Source organism: Anabas testudineus, chromosome 8, assembly GCF_900324465.2.
Source record: "Anabas testudineus chromosome 8, fAnaTes1.2, whole genome shotgun sequence".
NCBI lineage: Eukaryota > Metazoa > Chordata > Actinopteri > Anabantiformes > Anabantidae > Anabas > Anabas testudineus.
Genome location: NC_046617.1, coordinates 7,160,611 through 7,171,505, shown reverse-complemented (window position 1 = coordinate 7,171,505; position 10,895 = coordinate 7,160,611).

The window sequence follows — 10,895 nt, the reverse complement described above, 5'->3', positions numbered from 1 at the left end:
AGATGAAAAGCACTACTACCAGATATTACAGATAATGTCTGATGCTCCATTCAGCGCACACTGACTGTACTGAGTGATAACTGAACACTGTAAGGAATGAAGAGGCAGTGACACCAACAACAATCAATCAAAAAGAAGTTCATAAATGAATAAACCCTCCGTGACATCTAAAAAATGCACTTAAGCAAGAGAAATGGCAGAAAGGCCAGAGGCGCCGGTTGACTGACAAGTGGAAAGAAGTCATCTTCTTATGAATCACCCCTCATCTTGTTGGAGGAGTACCTTTTTGAGCAATGACAAACAGAGTCTGTGACCTGAGTGCCTGTCTCCCATAGTGGCTGTCCTGCCAGTTCTGCTACAGTGTAGCCAGAATATGTCTTGACTTTGAAAAACAAGTTTATTACCAGTAAAGACACCACCATGGCGCTTATCTTGCTGGTGGTAGCTGTGCCTTCTGGGATGAAATTGACCCTGATTTATGTTGTAATAAATGTAAAACTGATTTGAACAATGCATTGCAGGGAGAAAATATGAAAGTCATAGGCTTTCTCTGGACATTAGATTAGGCAGTTTCACCTCTGAGCCATTTTAGAAACAACACAGAAGCTTGTAATGGGTAGTGCAGAAATTTGATCTGTAAGGACTCAGTGTCTTTTTCTGTCACATTAGAGCAAAGGCTCAAGGGTTCCACGTAGTTTTTATGCTCCAGTTATTTTACAAGAACGGTACTGAAAGAAAGAGACCTTTATAATTCATATCATGCACATCTTCTAGATGTGATCAACCTGTTCTCTGCTAACATCTACGAGTATTTTTTCACTTTGCTAATCACATTTTTCAGAGTGCATTGGTCGCCCCTCGTCAAACCCCACTCTGAACTCTGCTCATTTGCATTCATTAGCTCAAGATTATCTTATACTGTAGGTGCAATGTAAACACACATCCATTACCATATGCTTGTTTGTCACAACAATAATGAGTGGAAACAGCTCATTTGCATGCTAATGCCCTCATGATTTTCATTTGGATGCCACTGAACTCTGTCAGTTGCTGATATCAGGAAGGTCAGCATAGTGACAGCCACTCTCAGTGTCTCAATGGCTCAATCTTAACCACATAAGACTTTCCTGAACCAAAATATACTACTCTTAATGTTAACAAGACTTGATAATGTCAATGCCAGTCACTTGACATAGAGGACAACAACTTTGTTTTTTTCAGTCCTCCAGCAGAGGGGGCTAAAGGATCAGCAGCCCAACCCTCAGCAGGCCTGTCTTCTAAAGAAATATGCACGCTGGTGTGGCAGCATAATGGGAAAATGTCTTTATTCCCTCATCTCTCATGTGGTGACAGGCAGAACTTTAGGTTGCCATGGAGAGAGCTGCTGAAACGGGGCCATAATTAACAGCCACAGAACTTGGTTCAATGACTCATTACATTTGGAGAAGTTAATGAGGAAATCACATAGCTCCTCGAAGGCAAATGACTCTGCATGTGTGTAATGTGTACACATGATAAATGTTTGAAGTCATGTCATGGGGTGAATATTACTGTACTATGCTGCAGCCAGACCTGCAGGGCTAATGCTGAGCGTGTGATCAGCCCCCATACAGTCTGGTCAAGAAGTGGATGTAGGATGTGGGTGTATATGTGTGTGCATGGTTGGGTGGGTACATTAGTATGTGGGTTTGAGTGTGTTGAGGGAATGACTCATCTCCTTGTCAGGGAGACATAAAACATATGAATATTTTTTCAGGATGTCACACACACATATAGACACACACACTCCCCAGCTCCTTGCCCCAGATGTACTCAGTTGCATCTCTTTTTTTTCTCTCTCTCACTCCTTCTGTCTGTTTTCTCCTTGCACTCCATAAGCTCGGGCTGCCCCGGGGGAGGCTCCTGTCACAGCTATGGACCAGCAGTGGTCCTGTTCAAGGGTTTGCAAAGTGGCTAAGAACACAGGAAAAGTTGCCCAACCACCTGTAGATCTGCCAAGAGCACTTAAGCATGAGCTGTCTCAGAATTTGTCTCGAGGACCTCTGGATAATCCCACTTGACTCACTTGCTTAAACAATACTAAGGCCACAACAGCAAAGGGAGGTCTCCCCCCTGAAAATTCAGAGCCAAGGCAGCGAGAATGTCAAAGGTGCAAGAAGTCACAGGAGCAGAGCAGGGCACAGTCAACAGGTAGATTTCAGGCTGTGCCACAAACAGGTCAACGCCTGAGGTAGGACCTTGGGACCCAGCCTGCAGGGGTTAGATTCATCTGCTACTTGCAGCAGGGTCATCCAAGGAGAGAGGCAATCCTGTCTCTCTTGGCCTCTGCATGCGTAAGCACGCTTTTCATTTGAAACTGCCCAAAAATAATGAGCAATCAAGAAAATGGTTATTCTCGCATTTCAATTAGCCTAATTAAATAGGGGGCAGCGGGCTACTTGGAAGAATGGCAAGCACTACAATACAGTGTGTGTTTGTCGGTGTGTGTGTGTGTGTGTGTGTGTGTGTATGAGCGAGAGCGCAAGAGGCTCTCCAAGGGGTTCAGCTGGAACACTGCACAACAGGCAGAATGAGAAATTAACCATTTGCTTTCTTTGTTCCACAACCTGCAGCAGATATGCAATATGGTGAGCGTATCAGCTGCCAGAGAAGATTCTGAGTCCCACAGCAACTCAAAATAATGTATCATTAGTCTTTATAGCTCGGATTTTGTGGTCCAAATGGTTCAGTTAATTTAATTTGAATGGCAGAAAATGCTCTTATCTCCTCTGCATGGCAGGCATGGCATCTGTGTGTGTATTTGTAATCGTCAGGATGTGATGGGGATGCTGGCAGTGAGAGAGTTAACTGTAAGTTCAGCATTCAGTCTGACAGTGAGAGCCAGATGGTCATGTAGAGCACTTACAGTGACATGGGCCTACACAGCTCCCCCTGCTGGAACACACACTACCCGGTCACTACTCGAACACACGACTCATTTGCATGGAAACATACACATAAACATGTCTGGCAGCGCCTGTGATTCCTGCACCCCCCCCCCCCCCCCAACCCCCCAACCCCCTACCTCAAATCTTTCCCACTCTCTCATTTGTTTCCTCGTTCCCCCTCCTTTCATTTCCCTTGGTCTCAGTCTGATGGCCAGAGTTAATTGGCTGCTGTCTAATTGCCGCTCATTAGCTTGAGTAACCAAAACATGTGAGACGTAGCAAACTAAGCTCTCGCTCTGCTCTGTGCTGTGCTGTGCTGGGTTTTTGTGATTCCTGTTCCAAGTCGTCCTCACCCCAGCCTCTGATGGCATTCTGCGTATAACCTGCCTTTGATTGTCGCTTCACTCATCCCGAACTGAAAAACATCAGAAGACAGAGATCAGTAAGCACAACTTTTTACCATATGATATGATGGCAAGTTAAAACAACTGTGAAGCTCAACATTAATTTTTATGCTGGTTTATACACTGTGCTGTGGCTCTATTTTTTGCACTTGTACAACATGCACACACACACACGGGAACAGGCATATGTAATATTTTACACACATCCTGCAAATCCTCATGATTCATGCAAACACCCACCCACATTTACAGACACACACATCAGAAAGGCCAACCTCTTCGCCCACACCCTGTTGGCATTTGGCAGGTTCTCTATATTTGGGTAGTGCCCCTCCCAGGAGCCCAGCCTCAGCACCCTCCCTATTTAATCTATCTTTGAAAAACCTCGGGGGTTTAATTCCTCTCTCAAGGCAAAGTGCTTTGCTGGCATGGCAGCCAAATCTATACACAAGGAGTGCATCAAGCTTTAAAGTGGACATCTCAACAGTGGGGCAGTTTAGTCGGAGTGACATGAAATATAGACCATAGTGTGTCACTGCAGAAAAAGAGAAAGAGAACAGAAATTGGTCTAGGGGCTGCTATTGTCCTCGGGGGGATGTGGAGGACTGTGGTAAGAAGGGAAAGAGAAAGATTCAATACACAGTAGCTGCAATAGCACAACCATACACAGACAGACACACCCCCACTCGCAAATCTTGTGATATGCCAAGAAAATTATTTACTACACAAAAGCAGGCCATAAATGATTAGATTAGTCTCCTGGCACTGTAGCTCCTGTTGCTCCAAGAGACAGGATGGGCTGAGGCATTACTAACGTTAGAGATAACACAAGAGATGACAGAACACTAGAATGATAAGTAAGAAAGGAAAAAAACCCACAGGAAGAGACAAATGCGCATCTCAAAATAGCACTAAAATCAACTTTAGCATCCTTCAACACAGCCTATAGTGAGTCAGACGCTTTTCTCCCACCATGTAAACTCACGTTTGCAGCCCCCAGATATTTATAACCAAGACAAAGTAATTATTAAATCATTGTCCAGCTAGAGGAGGAGAGCGTTCCAGCAGATCTACTAAACTAATCATCAATTAAATTAAGTACAAGTCCTTTTATTAGGTTTATTACCGTTAAAGTATGTTTGCCAAAAAGAAGTAAATTTAAACAAGTGAAGCTAATGCACAGAATTTAAACTAAAATCAATGTTTTAAAAGCATAATGTATCAAATCACCCTGTTAAAACAATGTGACAATGCAGTAGCTCAGCGCTGCCCCACCAATCTTCACACTGTAAAAAACGTACGAGCAAATGTTGACTGTTCTGAGAAAGAGCACGCTGCACCACTATCAGCCACGACATGAAGCTGTTGGTTTCAAAGCTCTCTCTCTCTCTCTCATGCACACTCCATGCTGCAGCCCCCTTGACCCCAGAGGGAGCAGCTTATGCAAGACCCCTCTTAAAACCTCAGCCACTTGCTCCAGCCTCTAGAGTTCACCAGAGGACTTTAAGGTTCCTGACTTTAACACGTACTGCATACAGGGCCTGTCCAAACTACTCCAGGCTAACACCACAAAAGTTGGAAAACCCCACAAAAGAGCTTGGCCGTAAGACTGGGTTGACCTTGCTGAGTTTGCTGGAGGGTTTCTCTGCCAGATGCTGTGACTGTGCTGGCTGGTGAAGCTACAGAAACAAAAAGCTACTTAGTTTTTCTCTACTGGAGGTATCCAACGAAAGAAAGACCTATAGAACGAGAAAAAAAAGAAAAGAAAAATTAATAAATGAAGTAAAAGGAGCAAATGAAATCCTGGCAGAAGCTGGTGGGTGAGGGGGAGTCACGACAAAGAAAATGAAGAGCAACAGAAGAAAGGGAGAGAGACAGCTAGTGAACAAGAGAAGGAGAGAGAGAGAGAGGTGGGCGATTGGTCTTATGAGGGAGTTGTCATGGTAACAAGTGATCATAATGACGTTGAGAATGATCAGAGACGACTTTTGGACATAATGTGCCAATATATAAGATGCATAATTACATTAGAGCTGACACACCGTAGTGGACAGCACGTGATGCAAACTGATTGAAAAGTTTCTTTTCACACTGAAGTTTAGGACTTCAGATTTAACAGCCATCCATTTTTCATTGAATTAGGCTGTAGTACAGCAAATCAACTCTCAGGAGAAATATTGTTTCATTAAATAATCAAAGGCAGTTTCATAAATTAAGCGGGTTGTTTGTGCTAGACTACGCTGCCAAGTGTCATGGCTGCATTTGCAATCAGATATAATTACATTAGCAAACATATTATGGCTTCTACAGAGTTACAGGTAGCTTATAGCGTCTACAGTGTGAGCCCAAACTGATTTCACTTGACCCTCAAATAAAGTGACTTGGCGTTTTGGATTCACATCAAGATTCGCTCAGCATTCATTTCATGAACAATGGAGAGAGATGCATTAAAACCACACTATATTTGTCTTTGAATGGTCACACTTTGATCCAATACATTTTTAAACGCTTTCAGTTATTTTTACTGTTTGCATGGGCGTGGACACCCCTGGTATCATGCCTGGTACTTGGCGTGTGATTAATAATGAATATAGAACCTACAGAACAGGAAGAACTGGCCACATTTGAAGATTAATTAGGCATTATAATCTGAAATAATACGTAGAGTGCAGAACATTGTTCACTGTACTGTAAATGCAGCAGTTCCAAAGATGGAGTCCTTGTTGTATATTTCCGAAAACATGAAGTTGAGTATTTTGCCTTTCTTACACTGAACAAACATTTCATTAGAATGAACACATTAATATACAGTTAATCATATTTGAAAAGGTTTCAAAATGTAAATTTATCATCCTTGCTTGATTGTGTACCAAATTCTAACCACCTGATTTCAGAATTTCTAGATTTGCCCCTGTCTATTTGCTGGTGAAAACATATTCCTCCAAGAAAAGCAATAGCTGCTTTGGCAAATTCATGTGTTTCTACAAAGTCCCAATGCAGACAATCAAAATTGATTTAATTCAATTGAAAATCTGAATTATTGTGACAAAGCTCCCCTAAGTTTTAGGAAACCTTCACTCTTCTTGGTCCGCTTGCTGTTCAGAAATTGAATCCTCACCATGTTTTGTTTGCACTGCTGAAGTAAAACTTAGTGAGCCATTGGCAACTTTGAGAGTTGTCCCCTTTGGCAAGACAAGACGAAGCAGACAAACAAACACACTACTTTGAAAATGATGTCTGTGTCACTCTCCTGTGTCTTGCCTCGCCAAGAGGGACAACAACTGGTAAGAGTCATAGACTTGGCTTTGGAAACATGGGCGATTTAAAGGGAAACACCAGTGCTACAGAAATGTATTGATGTGCACACGACCGATCATCTTATAGTCAGCCTTAAACGTATCACATATTAATTTAACATGACCACAGAAGTCAAAGTCAATTAAGTATGAGGTGATTTTTCATTTAATAGTAAGTCAAGAGCAACAAGCATGTTTCAGTAGATGGGAGGGCTGGCAGTGCCACCTATCATAACCCTGTCTGATCTGAGAGGAAAAAGGATGATAAACAACAGCGAGTCCCTGGGCTGATGTCACAGAACACATGTGATGTGTTTGAATGGTCATTTGAGTAACCCTGGATTTAGAGATTTATGCCTCATGATGTGTCAGCCTTTGTCAACAGGGATACCTTATCCATTGCACTTTGGCTGCTTTAAGCGCAGATGTCAACAGGATCTGCATTTTCATTTCTGCCTCACACCACCTGATTCTGAAAGCGAAGGAAAATAACCTTTTGTAGCCGAACTTCAAATGTCAACCCATAGTTTGGCTCTTTTTGTTTTGACAGCTGAAAGATACCCAAAAGATGGGCCTCACCTCTTTTTAGGCCCAAGCAACACTACAGTGATGAGTCACAACAGAATGAGATGATGGAAAGGCCTCACTAACCAGGGCATCCGAGCAACCTGTTGACTTGAGATACATTATCAATACTGTTTATTACTGAATATTACTTTATTTAATCAGATTTGACACAATTTTAAGAGCCTTTCATATTATTAATATTATTTTTCATATTCCTGTTCTGTTACTGTAGCACAGACTTAATTCTTCTCTATTATTTAATGCTGGAGTCTGTCGCCAAGCAAAGCACGTCCCTCTCTCCGCTCTGTTCACAGTGCCTGAATAAATATCAGATATTAAAGGGGACACAACTCAATGTCATTGTAATGATTGGGAAATAAATATTGTTTTCCTGTATTGAAGTGGGTCAGTTACACAATTTTTCAAATTAAATATCATCAAACTCACAATGATCATCAAACAAACAAACAAATAACAGCGAGTAGTGGTCAGACAGCAATAAACATGCTGACAGATTGGCTTGTAGTACTAGCTTTGCTAGTGCTATTGGCCCTGTTGGTCCAAAACAACAACCCCTCTCTAGGTCCTAATGTATTAGACAGATGTTAGTTGGTGCAATCAATCACTGTGCACCATAACAAGTACATAAGTATGCATGTATCTAAGTAAGTGTGATAACCTAACCTATATTAAAACTATAACATATTCTTGTTTTAGGCATGGATTGGATTATCTGGCACTGACTATGCTAAATGTACAATCCAAATGTTATAGCATGAGCGCATGTCCTGATTGAACAAGGTTGTATGCAGGTATTGCATGTGTGAAATGTAGTTATCTGGAAACAAGATGCTGGTGTTTGAGAGACAGCTAAATATTTAATAAGAAGTCTGTGGACAAAGTGCAAAATGACTCATAAAGCCACATAAAAATATATTATTATGGCTTCAACATAATAACCTATGAGGAAACACTTGCCCTGAATATGAGCTATAAATAAACCTGAAAGCACATTTTGTGTTAATTTGGACACATTTTGCTTTATCGAGTTGACACACAGGGTCTTAGTCACTCTTAATCACTCTGTGTGGACTCTTTATTTCCCTTCCAGCTTCTCTCTGTCTGTTTTCTTTAATACATCTACACGTGTGTGATTTTGAAATGTTCAGTGGTTGAAAGCCTAACCGTGTTTTGCATGCAGTGGTAGGAGTGGCCAATTTTGCCCCACATAAGAGAGAGATATTGTCATACCAAGGTTTTTTTTTTTTTTTTTTTTTTTTAAAGGAAACTCTCTGGGATGACAGCAGCTGCTTCTGTGAGCCCTTTTAGTTTCTCTTTTCTCAATCCCATTTGTTTAACCTTCCCTCTCTCCTCTCCGCTCCTCAGTCTGTATCCTGGCTCTCTCGCTGTGCGTCCCTGTCCTCTTCTGTTGTGTGTCTCAGCCTCTCTCTGTGCTCTGCTGTGACAGTTAACAGAGGTCACTGTTTACTCTCATTTATCAGTCAATCATCGCTCGCTGCAGGGTTCCAAACACAGCTATTTTTCCATCCTCCATCCTTCTTTTACTACCACTGTTTCCTAAACAATGCAGTGACATCTAATTGCAAGGTGTTAATTCGTGAAACTACGTAGGACATGTTTTCTCTTTAATATAATTTCCTGTCACCAGTTCGATTCTACTTCATATCTCAGCAAACTATGCAATTACTGACAAAATGTTCTTTTTCTTTTCATTTGTAACAGGACTGGGAATATATTATTATCTGATCAGTGTCTTATAAATCTTTGGACAAAGGGACTCAAGATATTATTCTGTCAATTTGATAAATTGTTAGATATAGTAGTGACAAGGTTTTATTATTTTGTCAGTGTCAGAAAATCTTTGATGTAGAACATACCATGCTCAGCATTGACATGAGTTTTAAAGCTCCCTAAATGTGACCCTCAATAGGTCTCGATTCCAAACATTTTTCTAAATCTTTATCTTTATCCTCACTCTCTATTATAATAATTACAAGCACAAGATCAAGTTCAGATTCAAATTCGCTTAAGCAAAGAAAATTCAAGTCCCCACTCCCACTTATCAAACCCAAATTTAATGAGATTTTTTTGTTCTTAAAAAGCATCTGCAACTCAAGCAACACGCATGTTGAGTTTTCAAATAAAAAAAATCTGTGATAAAGTCTGGATGGTGTCTGTGCTGTGTGGCCCATTAGGTGTTGTTTGCCACAGTCTGGGAGAATGATTAATTTATTAGTGTGCAGTCTTTAAATATGAAGGTTCCAGCCTCTATCCTGACAACGTTAGTCACTGCAGGAGGACTTTTTTTTTTTTACTAAATTGATTAATGTGCAAGCTTCCAGGTTTGCTACAAACATGACCAATTTTTATGTGCAGTGAGACAACATGACATTAAACTGCTTGATGGCGAGAAATACCTGCAGAGAAAATAAGAACTGGTGATCTCGAAGCAGCTATATCTCACGGAGAAGACAAGAATCAAAAGCACATACTGTTCACTGTGTTAATTTATTATGGCAGCAGGCCTGTATGCAATGAACATCTTGAGGGGGAGAGGGATGTCTGGCCTTACATAACTGTTGGTAACATCTCAGCAGCAAGCAGAGCAGAAACCTTAATACAGAGGTTCATGTTTTCAACTCATTAACCCGGAGGATTGCATTCCCACTGAAACACGGAGCCTTCTTTAATTATGTCGTTTATTAGATTTGATGATGCTGATTTATGTGATGTAATACATAATCTCAATGCTTGATCTACAAATGTGCTGGGCAACTCCCCCGTGGGAATAAATTAAGGACCCCAGGGGGAACCCTGAGGAGTGCCACTTTAAAAAACAACCACTTTGACACAATATCTAAACATATTCCCATCCAACCATGGAGATTCCTCATTATCCTGCTGGTGCTGCTGCCATAAAACAGACAAACATTTTTTATGTGCCCTTATTCTGCTTATATGAGGCCTGCAGGAATATCATAATGTAATCATGACTCCAATAAGACGGTGTCTCATTCTAACTAGATCATGGCCTCTGTATACCTCAGCTGTTCTTCTCGTTGAGGTTTCCATGGTGCGCTCACACACACACGTACAAAAGCTGTGTCCCCCTCCATCCCACCCATCTCTGCGTATCCCTTGTCTGACATCCATGCACACACTCCTCCTCACGGTCACATCCCCACCATGTTCACCTCCTCCCCTCATCAATGGGATGTTCCCATGAAAAGGAGCAACGCTACTGTAGGAGCTCCCCACAAACCGCCGACCCACTCCCAACAGCACCACCACCTCTCCAGGGGCATCTGCTGGGGTATTATTATCTAACTACAGCTCTAATAAGACCAAACAAGATCCTGGCATCCTCTAACCCACCAGTGTGCCCTCCAGGTTTAGAGTGGCCATTACCCTCCACACCATGCCAGGACCACTGCCACCCCCCCCCCCCCCCCCCCCCTCCAAACTCTGTTTCCCACTAACACACTAGCACACACACACTCACCTTCCTCTCTCTTCCATCTACACGCCCCACATACATCAGTATGTCTTTAGCACTGGTCGGGCTGTACAGGCAGTGAGAGGAGAGACAGAGTATTAGTATTCAGAGCACAGGGAGGAAAAAAGGGAGAGGGAGCGAGCGAGCAACCGCGAGAAAGGGAGTGAGAGGGAGGGGATAGAGA